This window comes from Chrysoperla carnea, chromosome X (assembly GCF_905475395.1).
Source record: "Chrysoperla carnea chromosome X, inChrCarn1.1, whole genome shotgun sequence".
Taxonomy (NCBI): Eukaryota; Metazoa; Arthropoda; class Insecta; order Neuroptera; family Chrysopidae; genus Chrysoperla; species Chrysoperla carnea.
Window position 1 is genome coordinate 28395477 of NC_058342.1, and position 10149 is coordinate 28405625.

The 10149-nt window shown below is 28.5% G+C and overlaps 1 non-coding gene across 1 annotated transcript; it reads left to right on the plus strand.

Moving 5' to 3' along the window:
• Positions 1-6769: 6769 nt before the first annotated feature.
• Positions 6770-6842, plus strand: Trnar-ucu. The gene has a single exon. It is a non-coding gene; the product is annotated as a tRNA-Arg (tRNA).
• The last annotated feature ends 3307 nt before the right edge of the window (positions 6843-10149 follow it).

Here is a 10149-nt window from a genome sequence, read left to right on the forward strand (position 1 = left end):
ATAGTATAACATTTTTAAAAATAAATTCTGAATAAGATTAGCCATCGTAAGAATTGACCGACGTTTTGATCGTTGACATCCATACAGTTCGTTTAGTTGATTACTTCCGCTTTTATTCATCAACCATAAATGATAGATTTAATAGTTTCAAACATACACATATATAAAATAACTTCAATAACATAGTATTCGTTGATTGTGTACGTAGTAGGTGGAGTGTCGATTGAATCGATCGCAGCGCTATCATCTTGTAAAATTCGTTTTATTTATAATATAATTTATTTTCAATTGTTTACAGGCAAATGATATAGTCAAATTATTGAAAAATAACAATTAAAGTTGTTGCTTTAGAAATTGTGAAAATAATCTTTTTAAATAATCTCTGAATAGGATGTGATCAAGGGACTTTCCCGCAAAAGAAATGAACATTCACCGTGCTTGCTCAAACAACCGGACTAATTTAAGTATAAGATTTGAAATATTAAAAGTGAACTGCTTGAAAATATTTATAATTATTAAATACAATAAAAATGATAGCTTTATTATGAAATGTAAAATGTTTTGTAATGATTGATATAGACAGTTATAGAGAGCTGTATATAAGAAGCTACAAAACATATTTTATTATTAGCCAGTAGAAGATTTTATGTCTGAAATTAATTAACGAAAATACAACATAAAAACTTAAGTTGAAGGAAGACTTCCATCAATATTTTGTGTTATGTGTAAGTTAGTAAAACATTCCTTGTAATGTAATATTCAGTGTCGCATCCAAAATAAACATCTATACATATTTGATTAAGAACTTGTAACTTTCAGTTCGGAAACTCAATTCCCAAACATAATATAAAAAAAAGAAATTGTATTTATTTAAAAATGTTTAATATTTTTTTAACAGATAAATAGGTATTTTTAAAACAGTGGCAAACTGCACTCAAAATCATCCTAGAAAAGAATTTAATATTTAATACTTTAAATTGTATTTTTATCGAATTTTTCACTTGAATCCGTCTGAATCCGAACCATTTTCTCTTTCAAAGTTGGTTAGTGATTCAATGTTATGTTTAATGCTTTTTGAATGTTGTTTAGTACATGAAAAACCACTTTTACTGCATTCACATTACTTTCTGCAGTAAATTTTACTCAAGTAGTGACATTTAAAAGTTCTTGAGATGCTGGGTTCAAAATAATCATTGACCATTTTCCAACCCCACTTAGAAAGAAGAGAGAAAATTTAAAACATAAATAACTTTTATTTTTCAAATGGTGTATGTGGTTGAAACTTTTTCTATTTTCATATAATTTTATCTATTTTTCGAATTACAAATTTTTCAGATTTTTCAACATATCTACAATTTTTTTAAATATTATTTTCTTCAAGCCCTTTAGAAATTCTGAGAGTGTCTCTCATCACGAGACTAAATATGTAAGCAAATAAAAATTCCTTCGGAAATTTTCGATCCTGTTCTTGTACCTTCGTTAGTTTACGAATTTCCGCCTCTGTGCGGTATAAGACGTTGAAATATATATTCATAATGCTATATTATTTAATTGTATAATAATTTTATTGATAATAATTAATAATTATGAATTAATTTTAATAATAAGTATAATGAATGCAGATGACGTTGTTGTAAGTAACTTTTTTGTGATTTATTTATATTACAATTTTCATTGAAAGCATTCTTACTGGAAATAATAACCTATAATTATTTTAATTTTCTGTATATGAATATGATTACTTCGAGTTTTGTTCTAAAATTATTCACTTATTAAATCTGTCATCACTGGACTAAAGATTACCAAAAACGCAAAGATCTATCTGTCTAGAAGTCCGTCTTAGTTCCGAAGTTTTGAATAAATTCGTGTAAAAACGTTAGGCTATGTACCTACATTCTATATAACATGTTTTCCCAAAAAAGCCATAATTTAAAAACCTTCAAAGCATGTAGGTACACTTTTTTCAAAATAATAATGTTATATTGTATGTAGGTATATCGATTTGACATTTTTGTTTAAGTTTATTGGCCTCAATTGATGTGTCGGATTAAACTTGTTATTGTAATATGTATTTACGTGACATGAAGATTTATTGTAACTAAATATATCTAAAAGTATAATTAAAATTCATGACACTGAATTGTTGTGAAAAAAAAAATTTTGTATTTTATTTGGAAAAATTAAACCGCCAAAAAGTTCAATCAAGCATCAAATACTTTTATCAATCTATTAATTTGGAAAACAAATTTATGCAAATAAAAATATCTTTTTTATTTTAGTTAGATGCTATAATTTTTGAATGATTCCTATGTATTCCCATGCAACTTTATTATAGTTAGAGTTTTAACCACCAGACGTCTAGACCAAAATGGCCAGTTGTCAAAAAATAACAAAATGGATAGATATGGTGGAAATGCAAGGCAATGATGAGAACATGGGCTTTCATGTGTAAAATATATTTTAACTGCCACCTCCTTGCGTTTCTATTTTTCCGATCGAGTGCTTTTTAGGTTTTTATAGTATTATAGGAGTAAAATTTACTGTTGTAAGATAATTTTAAAATATTTTGTCAAATACAGTCGAACCTGAATGCAGATACAAGCGTGGTTTTTTCACTTATAGAGGTTTTAAGCAAACACCATGCTAGTCAGTCCACGAAATTGAAGAACGGGCCAAAAATAGAATATGTTTAATACGCTCAATTGTCGCACACAGAAATATAGGCAAGAAGTAGCCTCAGTTATAGAAGTTCGCGAAGGAAAAAAGTGACTGAACCCTCAAATTTATAAATGATTGAAATATTTTTCAAAATAGAGTACACGGAATTATAACATTGATCAGAAAATATTATTCTAAAAATTTTTCATAAATTATTATAATGGACCAAAAAAACAACCACTTTAAAAACCAAATATAACCTTTAAACTTTTCTGTGAAAATATTAGGTACTCAAAGCTCGGTACTATTTTTTTTTTTTTTTTATTACAAAAAATTTCTGTTGAAAAATGTAAATATCATAATTCATTTTCAAAAAGACGCCAGTGTCTCATAAATATTAGTGGCTTTTTACGAAAATACAGTAAGTCAAGAACAGAGGATGCACCATATACCTAGTAAGTGCTATATTGCTAGTCGAATCCAAATCTCATATAAGATATTAAGGAAGTACAAGCAGGAAAGATTACGAGTTATAATTTAGACGAAAAATAACAATAAAATTTATCGATATCTGGCTTAATTTGTGTAAAATGTGTGTTCCTATTTGGAACACTAGAGATCAAACGCACGGGCCAATTTGATGTGAGTGCTACTGAATATATGGCAGTAATGAAAATTCAATAGGGCAACTACCAGACGCCATAATGTGAAAATATATGTTCCTATGTGGCACATTAGAAATCAGACGCGTTTGCCGGGTTTGGTGATTATAACGTCAATCGATTTGTCTTAACCTTGTGGCTGCTACTGAAGATATGGCAATAATGAAAATTGAATATGGCGACCACCAGGCTCCATATTGTGAAAAATAAAAGAAATGAAAGTCGGCGAATTATGTCAAGTGGGGTATTATTGAATAGGTATTTGAAAATCCAAACTGAAAGCGTAAATAAATCAAAATATTTAAAAAATCAAAAAACCCGACTGTGTTAAATCGAGATCCATTATTAGGAAGATTTCCCTGGTAAAAAAATCCGATTCATGAATTGAAAACTTCCAATTCAACGAATCAGAATTAACAGGATTCAATTTTTTAATTCCAATTGAAATCAATTAAAATTTTGAATTAAAATTTGATTGGAATGAATCGGGTTTAATTGGGAAAAAATATCCAATGCATTTCCAATTGGTTGCAATTCATGAATGGGATCGAATTGAAAATTTAATATTGAGTTCTATTGGATTGAATTGGAGTTCAATCGGAATTAATTGGAAATTTGAAAGGGAATTCAATCGGATTTTTTATCAGGGTTGAGCCGGTGTAGATTTTAAACTGCTGGACTTTTATTCTTTTCAGTTTATATTTGACACAGTCGGGTTTTTTTGATTTTTTAAATAATTGTTTTTATTCTATGTTAAGTTAATATCCAAAAACTAGCAGCATATATATTTGTGGGTATATGATTCGCATGAAGTAGCAGAATTCTTCATAACATTATGTGTATAAAATAATAAGCTATCATATCGAACATATCCCCACGTATCTCACAAAATATCGACTACACTGTATGTATGAATGTATGTATGTATATATTAACAAAGTCACTTACAAAAGTTGATTCCTATGGGATTTACCAGTAGTAAAATAATGGTTTGGTTGTAAATAATATTTTAGATGGAGAGCATTTACATAGAGTTTTCCAGTTGATTTCAACATTAATGTTATATGTTCATACATAAAATCTACCCATATCATAAAAATATTATTACATCCTTCTATCTAGAGAGTCCTAAATTACTGTTTTTATGAAAATTACCTCTTTACCCAATCGTCTTTTCAAAATGCTTTACAAAATTGTCACATTTTCAAATCACTATTTTCCGTATAAATAATTGAGAAGAGTACCAGTGAAGCAGAGGACTTCTAATTCAAATGTCGTGAGTATGATCCCCGTCAGGGATGAATGCGGGAAATGAATGCAGGGATGAATACAGGGAAATCCCCGTCAGAGATGAATCGAATAGTTTCGGTCGAATCATGACAATCATGATTTCTATTATATTTTAAATTTTCTTTTAAAGACATCTTCATCATCATTTTATACATAATAATAATAATAATAATGGGGTTTAACCTCCGTTTCTCTGACATATGCGCCTATAACAGAGGCCACCCACATCATTATTTGTTAATCTTTATTTATATAACTTCATACATATTTACAATTACAATTTGATGTGGGTGGATTCGGTTGCTTCGTTCTTATCCAAGCGACGACAATGTGATCAATTCTACCGCCCTCATTGGATTCGAACCCGCAACCTATGTCTAAATACACGACCGGTCAGAGTCTAATGCCTTAAACCGCTCGGCCATTTAGGCTCTTTTCATTTTATACATGGTGTCTCAAAAGTATGGAAGCTGCCTGGAGATCTCGCAGAGTCAGAGCGAAAAAAAATTAAAAATACCATTTTCGACGTATTTTTTGGCAAGAAATTCAGTGGTGATCTTGGATTTGACCTTGAACATAACCTCAATGCTACAGCGAACCGAAAATCGATTTTTCAAATGAGAATCCCCGCTTATTTTTAATATTTTGTGTATTTTTAAAAAAAACTATTACAAAAAGTTTCTTAGAATATTTTTTTATAACCATATACCGATTTTTATGATAAAATTCGCATTTTTAATTTTTGCATTATTTAGTTTTTTACCTACTCAAAATTATTACTAGTTATAAAATTAAAAAATAACCATTTATGACTAGTATGCTATGGAATGTAAAAACTGGATAAATTCGGTATATAGGTATAAAAAATCGGTATATAGGTATAAAAAATATTCTAAGCAAGGCAAAATATTAAGAATCGGCTCTATTTGTCAATTTGTAGTAAACTGATATTATGATAAGTATCTTAAAAAATGTAACCCACCCTGTGAGACTGCGAAAAATTTCAAATCGATATCTCTGTAAATAACGAAAATATGATCGTGTCTTTATCTTAAATGCGGCACATTGTATATAAAGCCTATATTAAAACATAAAAAACGTATCCGTGCTACGAAATAATGTAGCTATTTTCCTGGTAAACTCTTGTAATCTTTATATTTTTGCAAGTGCTAATTTTCTTAAAAGATTGATTATTTTAAATATAATTTTTGACATTTGTGTTCATTTGTTTTAGGTCTCCTAAATCGGATTCTTTTGCTCAATAGATGGCAGAAATACATAATTAATCTATATTCCGAAAGAAAATTCGATGGATAAACAGCTTAATATTTTTAGGTATAAAGTAATAAAAGCCACTGACTAATATAGAGTTAATGGTAAGAGTATACAAAGCTATTTTGTTGCTTATATTTTAGTTTTAGAATGTAGAGCGCACCATGATAAGTATTCAATTCGAACTTTGTACCGACACATAGACATCCATAGTACTTATTCGGATGTTAATACTATTCGCCCCGTGCATGGATTTTATTTCAGGCGTTTCCATGGCAATAATACACTAGTTTAATTACATCATTTTTAAGGACCAACGTATTTTAGGTCTATAGTTTTTTTATAGGTATGGTTCACATTGAAATTTTAATTCAACTTTCTGTCAATTTTAAATAAGTATATTAATTTAGTTTTAAATTTTAAATATGCAACTTCGTTTTTTATTTTCACAAATTCTAAGGCAAAAAGTTTAATTAATTGTTATTTTTCAATAATTTTAATTTGACTATACCATTTGAGTGTAAACAATTGAAAATAAATTATATTATAAATAAAACGAATTTTATAAGATGATAGCGCTGCGATCGATTCAATCGACACTCCACCCACTACGTACACAATCAACGAATACTATGTTATTGAAGTTATTCTATATATGTATGTTTGAAACTATTAAATCTATCATTTATGGTTGATGAATAAAAGCGGAAGTAATCAACTAAACGAACTGTATGGATGTCAACGATCAAAACGTCGGTCAATTCTTACGATGGCTAATCTTATTCAGAGTTTATTTTAAAAAAATGTTATACTATGAAATTAAACGTATTGTTTCTCTTAATTATGTGCGATGGTCTTTTAAAAACCTCTTTATTAATATAATAATAGTCCCTGTGGCGCAGAGGATAGCGCGTTGGACTTCTAATCCAAAGGTCGTGGGTTCGATCCCCGCCAGGGATGAGTGATTAATTTTTATATCAAGCCAGACATAAATTTGATATGTTCAATTTTCTTAGTTGTTAGATTAGTTTTGGCCATTTTAGAGAATAGCGGATTTCATATAACCCTGGTGGATATAAGCAATTGATCATAAGTTGAAAACTTTTGTTTGGAAAAATAAATAAAACAAGTTAACCTACAAATAATATTTAGATGATTCCATAAAAGTTGGATTTTTCAATGTCTACAACCACTTTTCAATTTTTCTACTATGTATATATGAAATATATCATGGTATTCTAAGTTTAGTCCCAAGTTTTTAATGCTTAAAAATATTGATGTTACGAACAAAATTTTGATGTAGGTGTTCATAAAATCCCTTAAGAGCCTATTTCCGACTGTCCATCTGTCCGTCTCTCAACCCGATAACTCAAAAAAGAAAAGAGATATTTAAATTGAAAATATTTGAGTAAAAAATGAGGTCGAGTTCATAAAAGAGCAACATAGATCAACTGGATCTTGGTTCCTTGGGTCCATTTTCTAAACCGTTAGAGATAGAACAAATGTAAAGAAATGTTCCTTATAAAAAATAAACAACTTTTGTTTGAAACATTTTTACCCGTGAGGGCGCAAATTAGGTTAAAACAAATATATCGTATACATGTATTGTTTTGTATCAAGTATACATGTTTTGTATATATGTATGTGTTTGTTTATTACTATGTACACTAAAGAAGTGAGAAGAACGATTATCTTATTAGTTTGTGTATAATTTTCTTTTTTTACTTATGTAACGTAACAAAATAAACTATTACGTAATCAAAATCGTCTGTACATGGTATTTCGACAGTTAACTCAATCAATTGTTTGTTTCAATTGTGATATTTTAAATTTAAAATAAACCGATTATGATATTAAAAATATTTTCGTATTACCCTTGTTTGTTATGACTGAAAAATTAATTATTTATAGTTTATTTTTGGCATTCATCCTACTTAAAAATTCAAGTTCTGCTTATGCCCATGAGACCAAATTTTTATTGTTCAGTTTTTCTAAAAAATTTTTATTTTTATTTATCTTAAAAAGATGGAATTTTATCGAATACTTTTATAATAGTTTTCGATTATTTGACACACTTTTTAACATTTACGTAATACAAGTTGTCTAGTTACTAATTTTTTAAGTGAACTTTAACATTGATCGTTTCATTGAATTGAAAATTTCTTGTTTATTAACAAATAGAAACATTTTCGCAACTAACGCATGCATTACTAATGATATATAACACCTGAGAAACACATTCCACGAGGTTTTATCAAAATACAAGCGGTTTCTTTCATTTTCCTTTATTAGTCGATTTTTGTTACATCTTTTACTGTACTAATAAGCACATTACATAAGTATATTCTTTTAGCACCGTAATGTGTAAACTATTAACAACGAGTGTATCTAGAAAATGATAGTTTTATAATACTATAATAATTCTGTCTCTACTTTTTACACCAAGTGTACTACACCGTTACAAAAAGAACAAACTGTTTCTGCTAACATTAAAATATCCGCATTATACAATTTTTGTATTCGAAATGATACATATAAGTAGTTAGATGACAATGAACTGATAAAAATATGCCACATTTTTAAACGCCCTGACATAAAAATCAAGGACCATAATGAAAAATCTGATACATATGAAATATTGGTTGTTCTACAAACTGTCTGATTTTGGCTTGACATTTTCTGTACATTCGAGTTCAGTCTTGTCTATGTTAAGTGGAACAGTCAAAATATTTTAAAGTTTCAGAAATATGGCCATTTAAAAAAAATTAAGCGACTAATTTAAGCGGTTTCTAAAATTTTAATAGTGTGACAAGTATTTTTTTTAATAATAATTTCAACAAAAGCAGATCGTTTCAGTGTTTGAAAAAGCTACCAAATAAGCTAAAAGGTATTCCTTAAAATAGAGTGAGCCCGAAGTCGTGAAATAATGATTTAGAATTTTCTGACTTTATGCTCATAGCGAGACAACAGCCTTAATCAAATAAATTCTTTTCTAAAGTTAACAGAAAGTACATGTCTTCGTGAGTTGATCATAAAAAAAAACACATTTCACCCAAAAGGGCTCTCAGTTAAGGCTACGGTTGGCTACATGAAGGAATGGAGGAGTTCCGAAGGGGCTGCGAAACTGACCAAAATAGTTTATGGACGCTCCCTAATTATAATTGTTACAGACAAACAAAGAGTGTCCACATTTTTCTGGAGCACTATATTATAAAATAACCTAACTATTTAAAGAAACTAAAGAAATTTTGACAAGCTTTTATTTAGTTTCACCTGTCCCGTTGTCTGTCTGTAATCAAATCTTGCAAGTCAAATTTGATCCACTTTCCTTTGGATGACAATGCATGCAAAATTTTAATAGAAAATAATTTTTAAGGTACAAGCTTTTATTGTAATAAAAAGTAGAAAATAATTTTATCTATGAGTCACTCAAACCCGACTATTTGTAAAATCTTGACGCGCTTAACATCAAGAAAAAATCGGAAATTAATTAGGCATGTGGAGTAATGAGGCGTTCTGATTCTTTTTTGATATTTTAAAATCAAGCTTTTATAAATAGTCGGGTTTGGGTGACTCGTAGATAAAATTATTTTCTACTTTTTAGTACAATAAAAGCTTGTCCCTTAAAAAGTATTTTTTATAAATTTTTTTTATCAAAATGTAAACTTTCTTTAAAACTAAAAAATGATTTTGTAAACCACTCGGCGAAGTCTATAACCAACAATTTCGAAAATTTAACATGAGAATCATATAAGTACTATTTACCGCACACGTGATCGATGGAAAAAAGAGTATTTCATAAAATATACATTAAAGATTATTATCCCACCTTTGTCATAAAAGTATATTTTTCTTTAAAAATATTACAAATGATGAAAATTTCCGATTTATGTCAGTGAATCACAACAATTCTCAAGTATAAAATGTTTAAGTAAATTGTGTCAAAACGTGAGTGTAAGAAATACTTTTAAAGCAACTCATATTTTACTTGAAATGATTTGGATGTGAAAATTCTTTATTAGGATACTATATCAACACAAAAAATTCAAATTCAAAAACAATCATTTATTTGAATTCTAGTATGTAAGAAGAATTGAAAAATTTAACTAAATTACTTGTTATATCTATAACATCAACAGTAATATCAAATGTACTACATTAATGTTATACAAATTGCCTATACTACACACTACATAATTTCATTTTCATTAGATAGTACATACATATAAAATTACTTGTACAATCTATTATGAAACCCTTATGTGGT